This window comes from Monodelphis domestica, chromosome 6 (genome assembly GCF_027887165.1).
Source record: "Monodelphis domestica isolate mMonDom1 chromosome 6, mMonDom1.pri, whole genome shotgun sequence".
Taxonomy (NCBI): Eukaryota; Metazoa; Chordata; class Mammalia; order Didelphimorphia; family Didelphidae; genus Monodelphis; species Monodelphis domestica.
Window position 1 is genome coordinate 222,489,886 of NC_077232.1, and position 10,912 is coordinate 222,500,797.

The following is a 10,912-nucleotide window of genomic DNA, read 5'->3' on the forward strand; positions in this document are numbered from 1 at the left end:
TCCCATTTCTAATGGAAAAGAGTTATTGAATTTTAGATAGAGATATTGATATGTATATCAATTAGAAATAATATTATTTTTATTTCTCAAGTGATCTAAAGAAACTAAAATGAACTAAGATTAAGTAATTAATAATTTCAACATGCAGATGAGACAGCAACACCAATTTGTTGAAGTCAGTGGGCTGTATCGGACTAACCAATATAACCAAAGATATGTATGTATATGATTATTCTGTGAGGCATTCTTATTTCCAAACTAAGAAGTAGAAACTCCAAGGTAAAATGATAATTTGATCTTAATGACAACTTTCCAGAAGAATTTGGAAGCTATTTACATGTTGCAAAATTAGACATTCAGGACCTTCCCTGCAATGCAGAAGTAGCTTGGGTTCTTGAAGCCTATATCAATAGAAATCAATACCTGGCATTTCCTGCTGAGCTAAAAATGCTTCAAGTCCTCTGCCAAACTAGGGCTCCTTTCTGAACAGCAGCCTAGCTAAAGATGAAGGGATTCATTACTAGTAGATTGGCTACTAGGTCAGGAATAGGAGTGCATCTGCTCAGTTTGTTCAAGTCATCCCTTGGGGATTAGCTAGCTAGAGATCTCTTTTCTCCCAATTTAGCAAACAGCAATTGCTACAGTTCTAAAAGCTAATTTCAAAAGGAAAACAAATGAAAACAAAAATGGCACCACCAATTCAAATCCCCAGTGCAGGGCATGATCTTGGTTATATTTTCATATACACTAATGTAAGAGTTCTGTATGTGTGTCCTTGTGTACGATGAACAGTCTTATAAAGAGTCAGCAACATGAATATGAAAAGATCTACTTCTTACATATAGACTGTCAATCATTCCTAGGACCTTCCCAATTATGCTCCAGCTTTATTTAAGACAGGATTTATTTTGTCTCTGTATTTCTGTCTCTATCTCTCTCTTTTCCATAGGCTGGACAATCCAGTTCCTGCCTCTTCATCTTATTGACCATAGGGATTCTTAGAAAATTGAAACTGAAGCCCCACAAGGACTGGTAATTGATTCCAAAGAGAGTATTTTGAACTCTTTTATTCATGACTACATGAGCAGGAAAGGAAAGTAGCTGGTTCCAAAGTCCATAGCCTCTGCTCTTTATCATTCTGGATCCACAAGGCAAAACGAAGCAGCATGTCATTTGCATGGGCTCAAATTATTTTCCTGACCTCATAGCTGCCAGGGGCTGGGGGCACTTTAAAGTCTTTTTTTTATCTTATTTATTTTTCTAATTTTTACCTTTATAACTCTCTTCTTTTTTGACTCAAAGTTTTATTCATTCAATCAGAAACCTTGTTATTTCTGATCTGGAGGACTTTAAAAACAAAACTAAACTACGTCCATTTTGATGTCCATTTTTGTTTTCTTATGAAACTTTTATGTCAATAGTTCATATCTCCACTATAAAATCCATCAAAACATTCCATTCACATGATTTCTTTTGAATATGTTCAGTTCATAATTTTTGTATAGAATATTCTTTTGCTCTCTCCATTTTTAAAGCAGTCTTCAGAAAAGATACATTGACACTTTTATTTTGCTCGATCCCAAGGGGAGGATTCATGATTAATATGTCAAGGGACTTAAATGTTATGTCAGACAAAGAGTACATATTATAGTGAATCATGTTGATTTCTGTTAACTCAAACTCTTCAATGTTTCTATTAAAGACACTAAATATTTCAAATATATCTTCATCTATATAAAATACCATATATAATAATCTGTGCAATATTTGCCTAGTTAGATACTGTTCTAGGAATATTATGAGTTATTCAAGGCCTTCTTCATTACAGAAAACTTTTTAACTTCTTCTTTAGGCTTTCATCTGAGAGAAGAAAGAAAAGAATGAAGATTTTGCTTCTCCTGATATTTTCTATCACCTATCCATGTCTATCCATTCTGTATGACTCTTGGTTCACATCTTCCTATAAATTCACCACAAGGGGGTCCACAGTAACAAATAAGGGACTTTCCTTGTTCTCTTGACTGTGAGAATATCAAAGGAACACACAAGTTGTGTCGGTATGTTATCCCTTGTTCTTAACTAGCTGAGGGACAAAGAGAGAGGAATTCAAATTTATATTTCTCATTGGACAGAACTGTCTCTGTCTCCAAGATTTTATATTTGAAAGACCCTTTATTATCTTATTTTTATGCTCAGTTCAGTGGACTAAGTCTACCGTTTAAAGAGACCTGAGGGTTATATCTGTCATTGACAAATAGTTATACTGTAATATAAAGACATCCTCTGGGGTGAAATAAAAAGTGATTTACTGATACTATTTTTCATACCCAGATTAGAGAAAGAAAAAGAGAAATTACTCTGAATCTTTCAATGGGTGTATTATCAACTTCCTGATGATATATTTAAACACAAATGTTCTTTGAATGACAAGCTTGACTTTTGTCTTTACATCATTACTCTTTTATAAAATGGTCTTGGTAAGAACTATACAATCAAAAGTACATTTGGAAGGTTTCAACTTTTTATTTGAATGAGTTTGATAAGTTCTTATTTTAATCCAGAATAGTTTTATTAGTTTGTAATTTCTTTTAAAGAAGTGAACAAAAAACACAAACACTCCCATACCCAAACCTTCTTCAAATTCCACATAATATTCTACCTGGAAGAAACTCACTCTCCAGAATCATCTTCCTTAATCTTCCACAATGGGAGCCTAAACTCTCATCACAATAGAGTTCCAGTTTCCACATAAATGGCATTTAAATGATGAAGGTCCCCAGGTACCTGGGAGGAAATGTACATATCTTTCCATAATGGTGAGTCAGTGCAAAAATTGCTGTTCAGCTGTTGCAGATACCTCTCAATGGTAGCTTGAAAACAAAGCAAAACAACTGGTGATCTATCTAGGACTTGATTTTCATTGTTTTTCATTCCATTTCATTCCTTTCTTTTTTATTGGAAAGGCTTACAAAGTTCTTTTGTTTATTTCATGCCAATAATGCCAAGTTTCCTTAAATGACACTCCTATGAATAGATTATGTCCTAGGATCAGAAAAAGTTATGTCATATTTAGACTTTCTTCCCCACAACAATGTTTTTTATCATTCCAATAAATTCAATCAAACTACTAATACATTTGGTGGTCAAAAATCGATTGAAATGTTTTGGGTTATTTAAAAAAAAACTAAAATTTTAAACATAAAAACAAATAACTTAATTTTAACACTAAAATCATAGTTCTAAAAATATACTTCCTGCCCATTAAGAAGCATTCATTATGTACTTGCTATGTGCCAAGTGCTGTACGAATTTCTATAGATTTTTTTAAAATCAAAGATAATGTCCTTCCCAAGAAGGAGCCGGCATTCTAATAAAAGAGAACTTGCAAATCATTCTGTATATTGAAGATATGGAGATAGATATATATATGTATATATATATGCATGCATATATACTTACACATATATGCATATATTAAATATTTAATGTCAGAAGGAAGACACTGATAGGGGAAAAGGAAAGTGGGATGGGAAAGACATCTTGCAAAAGGTGGACTTTGTACTAACCCTTAAAGGAAGACAGTAAAATTCAGAAGGAGGAAGTAAGGAGAAAGAATATTCTGGACATGCTTGAGAAGAAATGATCAAAGATCAAGGACATATTGAGGTATATGCCTCGGCAAGGAGAAGCCATATCTCTCCATGTATATACACCAAGGATGCAGGAGAAGATAGTGTGGAAAGATGCCTAAGTGATTTGATATGAGGAGGAAGGAATTCTCTTATATAGCGTCTACGTTTTGGGAGGGACAGTGTAAGTCAAAACCATCAGCTAAGATGATAGAAGGAGAGGATGACACAGAAGGTTTTAGGAGGGATATAAAGATTAGAATAACAACTGCAGAGAGTTATATGATGAATCAATTACTCCCTAGCTGTAAGGGTCCAGTTGTGATTTTGTAAAATAAATTTATTGTTAAGTCCAGTGAATATATTTTCATCATTTTCTCCAATTCTGCATAAAAGCATACAGATAAGAACAAAGGAGATAGATAGTGGGAGTAATCAAAGGTTGCATTTTGGCAAGTGGAGATCTATTATATGCCAGGCAGGGAAAGAAAAGTAGGGATTCAAGTGTAAAGTTGGACTGATATACCAAGGGGTCAAAGTAGGGAAAAGGGAAAAAATGTAGCCAGAACAAAAATGATGGCTTGTGAATAGACTGAAGATGGAAGGAATTGAAGTGAGGACAAAAAATAGTATGATGCTAAGAAAAAGAAGAATGATAAAATAATATAGTCAGATAAATGAATTTTGATGTTCATGAATACCAAAGAGAAAAACTTTTGGGTGTTAAAATCAAAAGTATAAATATCCCTGTGCATCTCTGTAACACAATGGAGGAGTAGGTCCTAAGAAATGAGGAGAAAAAAAATAAAATAAAATAAAGGGGTCTAGCAGCATCATATTGAACTATATTATAAAACAGTAATTATCAAAACTATCTGGTACCAAATAAGAAATAGAAAGGAAGATCAGTGGAAGTGGATAGTTATATAACAAATAACAAATAATGAAATATAGTAATCTTATATTTGATATAAGTATAGATCTAGGCTATCAAGATAAGAACTCTGGCAAAAATTGCTGCGACCACTGGAATTTAGTTTGGTACTGTAATATATTTATAGACAAACCAATATCTTAGACTATTCACTAAGATAAGACCAAAATAGATATTGACCTAGACATGAAAGAAATTAAAAGAACAAGGAATATACTACCTATCAGATTTATGAATAGGAGAAGAATTTATTAGTAAAAAAGGTATAAAATGGATAATTTTATTTACATTAAATTCAAAAGTTACTGTACAAATAAAACTAGTGTAGCCAAGATTAGAACAAAAGCAGAAAACTGGGAAATAAATTTATAGACGTTTTCTCAGATAGAGATCTTATGGTAGAGGCACGGAGAGAGAGAGAGAGGACTTGTAAGCCAAGATGCAAGAAACAAGCTGGGGACCTGACCTGCCTGTCAATCAAGAAGAAGGTTCCAAATAGAATGTTCCCAGGAGTTGGCAGTGGAGCTGACCAGGGGGAGGGGACTTGGAGTCACTCTCTCTGGATGTTGAAGCTGGCTGAAGGACCCTTGTAGAGCTAGCTTGTTTTGGGAGCTTTCTGATCAAGGGGAAATCTCTGTTCTCTCTGAGATTAGACTGACCAACAGTTGGAGGAAAGCCAGGCTGAAGGAAAGATTTTGAACTTTGCTTTCTCTCTGGGGTTAAGCTGAGAGACCTTGCTGACTTTGTGAAGAAGAAATATTTTAAACAGCTGTTGTCCTCTATCTTTCTAACTGTCCATCTCTCTGTCTTAGAGTCACAGTTTGGGACTGGACTACTTTCTCAAATCCTCAATTCTCCCTAATTTTAGATTAGGGACATCCTCATCCCTCTTACCTCAGTTTCCCATCCTGTTATCCCAATAAACCCCCTGACTTGAAAAGGAAAAGAAAAGAGTATCTTTATAGAAGCCAAAGGCTTCAAGAAGAACTGGGAGGTGAGAGAGGCAAGAAGGAGAAGGTTGGAGAAGGGAGGGAGTTAAGGGGGAGGAGGTTAGAAAGACATACTGATCCATCAGCCATCAGTAGGGATCAGTAGGCAAACCCCAGTGCATTCCCCAGAGCAGTTCCCCTGTATGGCAGCATCCCTGTACTAGCATCCCTCAGCATTTCTCATTCCTACCTCCATTACAAATAAGCATCATCAGGTTCCCCTAGCAGTTCTCCAGTCACAGCCAGCCAGAGCATAGTCATTTACAGCAACAAGAAAACTGGTTCCTCAGTTTACTTTTCTATTTCAGTCTCTCCTAAATTTATAAGAATAAGAACTGCTCCCCAATTGATAAATGAGCAAAATTATAAATAGACAGATTTTGTCCAAAGAAAACAAAACTGTGAACTGATTCAAACATTATGGAGAGTAATTTGGAATTATGCCCAAAAAAATTATAAAACTATATATACCCTTAGAGTACGCAGTACCATTGCTGGGTCTGTTTCCCAAGGAGATAATGCACAAAAAAATAGAAGAATGTATATATTCCAAGATATTTATAGAAGTTCTTTTTGTTGTGGCAAAAATAGAAATTAAATAGATGTCCGTCAGTTAGGGAATAGTTAGAGAAAATGTCTATATAATTGTGGTATATGATTGTGATGGAATACTACTTCACCATATAAAACAATGAGTTGGCTAACTAAAAAAAACTTGCAAAATTCTACATGAAGTAAAATTAATATAACCAAGAGAAAATTATATACAGCTATAGAATTAATATTTGAAGAATAACTGTTAAATATCCACCTCCAGAGAAAGAACTGAAAAATAGAAACACAAAAGACACTATATATACACATATCTTTTCACAGGGTGATACCTTTTACTGATGTGGGAGGGAATGAGATTCTCAGGAATAAATTCTATTAAATAAAAATTTTTAAAAGGAATGACTAGAGTGAGAAACTGAAAGGAATATCAATATGTATGTTGAAGTTCCTCAGTATGTGGGTAGACGTTGAGGTGAAAACAAAGAATGTGAACCAGATACTACTCATTGAAGAAGGAAGGAAAAAGATAAAAAAATTCTTCAATGAATCTCCTTTGGCTAGCAAATGAAGGCTGGACTTTTGAATCTAACAATTATTTTGGTTCCCACCTACATTTCTGACTTCATATCTCACTATTTCTCTTTGGATCTCCTTACATTTGCACCTCCAGAAAGATTGCTCTTTTGGACAATGGTTGCAGAGATCAAACTGAAAACAGGTTAAAAGGTTAGTTATTTTTTGTGCAATACAGTCAAGCAATCCTGGAATTAGAGTTAGAAGACCTGAGTTCTAGACCTCATGTTACCACTCTGTGCCATTAGTCAAAGCACTTAACTTCCCATAGCCTAATTTTCCTTATTGCAAAATAACAATTTTAGACTCATTTGCTAATAATGCTTATGAGGACCCAAATTCTCTGATTTTGTGACTCAGTTTGTGGTGTCCTTTATACTGAACTTCCATGCTTTGTGATTTCTGTCCTTATCTATCATATCTATCCCTTCCATTATCTTTGTATTGTTACCATCCCATCATCATAGATCATAACATCCTAAGACTTGAAGAGAATTTAAGATATCATCTAATTTAGAACCTTTAGTTCACAGATAAAAAAAAAATCAAAGACTGCAAAACTGGCCCAAGGATCCAAAGTTAATAGCAAAATCAGGATTCAAATGAAGCTCTTCTGACACCAAATCCAGTTTTATTTCCACTAGATAGTCTCTTTCCCTTCATGCATGAATGGTTGCCATCATTCTTAATGGATCTTCCAGTTAAGAGGTTTCTCTCCACTCTAATACATCTTGAATACCACTCCAGATTAATTTTCCTTCAAAGTCCACTCTCATAAGGTTATTTCCCTTCCCAGCAGTTCTCAGTGGGTCTCATTGTGCCCAAGCTACAATCAAATCATGTTATATGTTCTGGAATTCAAAACACTATGCAGTCTTGTTCTGCATTACTTTTCTAACCTTATCTGCCATTGTTCTTAATGCGCACCCTTCTTTCTTGGCAATCTGCTCTGTTTACTGTCACTTGAATGGCAGGTGCTCAATAAATATATACTTGCTTGAGTCTACTTAACTTCCCATTTTAGAACATGAAGAGGTAATGTTGCATCAGCAGATGGCATGCTGGGCTTATAGTGAAACCATCCTGGGTTCAAATTCTATCTCTCGTGTTTGTTTACCTGCTCTGTGACCTTTGCCAAGTCACTTAGCCTCAAACAACTCCCTAGGGCTTAGCTTATCTAATAGGTTATAGATTAGTTTTGATTTGCATTAATGAAAGGAATTCCCTCTATTGAGGAAATCACATATCATTCCCATAAGAAAATACCAGCATTTTCCTTCCTGTTTGTCTACACCTAAATATATCTATAAAATCTTAGACACACTTTGGTGTTCTTTGCTATGCCCACTAATTCATATATCTAGAGCTGAAATGGAATCAAGGATATCTATCTAGTCTAGTTCGTTTTATAGAAGAGGAGATTGAAACTCAGAGAGATTAACTGATTTCCTCAAAGTGACACAGATAGTAACCACCAGAGATGGGATTTGAACCTAGGTCATCTGACTCCAAAGGTCATTCTACTCTGTCAGTAATTTCATATAATAGTCTGACCCAAGAAACAGCTAGATAAGTAACTCAGTGGATTGATAGCCAGGCTTAAAGACAGATAGCCTGGGTTCAAATCTGGCCTCAGACACTTCCTAGCTGTGTGACCCTGGGCAAGTCACTTAATGTCCATTTCCTAGCTCTTACCACTCATCTGCCTTACAACCAATATACAACATGATTCTATGATAGAAGGTAATAATTTTACACGCACACACACATACACAATCTCATCTGGCATGAAAGAAAAGGATTAAAAGTTAAAAAAGGCATATTTCACTCACTAACATCCATACACATATTTAACCAATAAAATGAGGTATAGAGAACTTAAATCATTTGTTCAAAGTCATGTAGGTAATATAGCAGAGTCATTATCCACACCCAGTCCCTCTGAATTCAGAGATAGAAGTCCTCCCAATGTACTATGCCCCCCCTTTAATAAGTGTCTAGTTAATATTTCAATGAAAATACTCCTCTATGTTGTACCAGAGAGATTATTCTGCAAGGACAGTCTCTATAATATTTTTTCCCCACATTATACGGTTTTGATGCCAGTAAATATGTGACAAGAGAAGGCTGAATAATGCTCCTAAATCTCATTTCCTAAAGGTTCTCTTTGCAGGATGTTGCTAAGTTCTAACTGCAGTGCTTTCCAGAATTGAAGGTAATAAACATGACAAGATGGTCTTGTCTACATATCCAGGATGGATGCCACTGCAACCCAGCCATACTTTATTTTCTAAATCAATAGGCTATTTTATAAAGGACTGGTTTGCCAGTGGTAGCTGGCTGATTGATTCCAGCCTCTGTTCAGTAAATGAGAAATCAGTCTGATCTGATAGAATGCATACCTCCATGACCCTGCACGTTTATTCATAACACAACTGGATACCCTTTCTTTTGTAACTTCATTATAAGTTCCAGATAAAGAAATGCAGCCTCAAAGATGGAATACACAACAGTTGTATAAGTGGTATTTGATTTGCTATTTTAGCAACTAGTTTGGGAGTGCAGTACTGTTAAATTTCTGTTTTACTAGATGTCATTTTAAAGGATATATTTTATGTACTCATATTTTATATTATATTTACCTATGTACATATGTTTGAAAGGACTATAGATAAAAAGATAGAAAGAAGGTTTTAAATGTTACCTAGCCACCTACTTATCAAAAGTATTTATATCAGCTCTTTTTGTGGTGGTAAAGAATTGAAAATCAAGGGGCTATCCATCATTTGGAGAATGGCTGAACAAATTGTGGTATATGCTGGTGATAGATTATATTGTGCTATAAAAATGATGAGTGGGATTATTTCAGAAAAAAGCTCGAAAGATCTACATGAACTGATGCAGAGTGAAATAAGCAGAACCAGGAGGAACACTATACACTATAATAGCAATATTATACAATGATCAACTGTGAAAGACTTAGCTACTCTCTGGAATACAATGATCTGGGACAATTCCAGAGGACTTTTGACAAGAATGCTATCCACCTCCATAGAAAGAACTTTTGGAGTCAGATGAAGATGAAAGCACTCTATTTTTCACATTAGTTCATGTTTTTATTTTGGGTATTGACTCTATATAGGTATTCTCTTACAACCATGATCAATATGGAAGTATATTTTGCATGATAATATATGTACAACCAAGAGTGATGGAAGAGAGGAAGACAACTTGGATCTTAAAATTTGGGGAAAGGTATGTTGAAAATTGTCATTACATATTATTGGGATAATAAAATATTTTTTGAATTAAATTTGTATTAAATTTTAAGAAAGTTACCTAGTCCAACCCCTTTCTAGAAAAAAATATTTTTTTCTATTAATTCTCTCCCTCCCATCTATTACAAGGCAAAAAAGAAAAGAAAATCAAAACCAAACTATTGTATTAAATATTAATATTTAAGTAAAATTAATCCCAAATTTGTAATAAATAAATAAATGATGAATTAATAAATAAAAAAGTAATAAATAAATTTCATGCTGCAAACTGAGTCAATAATCTCTTTGTCAGGAAATGGTATAATGCTGGTTGAACCAATTCACAACTCAACGAGCAGTGTATTAATGTCCCAATTTTGCCACGTCTCCTCCAACATTTATCACTTTCCTTTCTTCCCATATTGGCCAGTCTGATAGGTGTAAGGTGGTACATAAGAGTTGTTTTAATTTGCATTTCTCTAATCAGAAGGGATTTAATTTCGTCATGTGAAAACTGCCTATTCATGTTCTTTAACCCTTTGTCGATTGGAAAATGGCTTGATTTTTTTTTTTTTTGTAAATTTGACTCAGTTGTTTATATATTTGGGAAATTAAACCTTTATCAGAGAGTTTTGTTATAAAAATGTTCTCCCAGGTTGTTGCTTTACTTCTAATTTTGGTTGCATTAGTTTTGTTTGTACAAAACCTTTTTAATTTGATATAATCAAGTCATTCATTTCACATTTTGCAATGTTCTCTATTTCTTGCTTGGTCTTAAATTCCTTCCTTTCCCACAGATCTGATAGGTACACTATTCTATGTTCACCTAATTTATTTATCATTTCACTCTTTATATTTAAGCCATTTACCCATTTTGAATTTATCTTAGTATAGGATACACGATGTTGATCTAATCTAATTTTTCCCATACTGTTTTCCAATATTCCCAGCAGTTTTTGTCAAATAGTGAGTTCT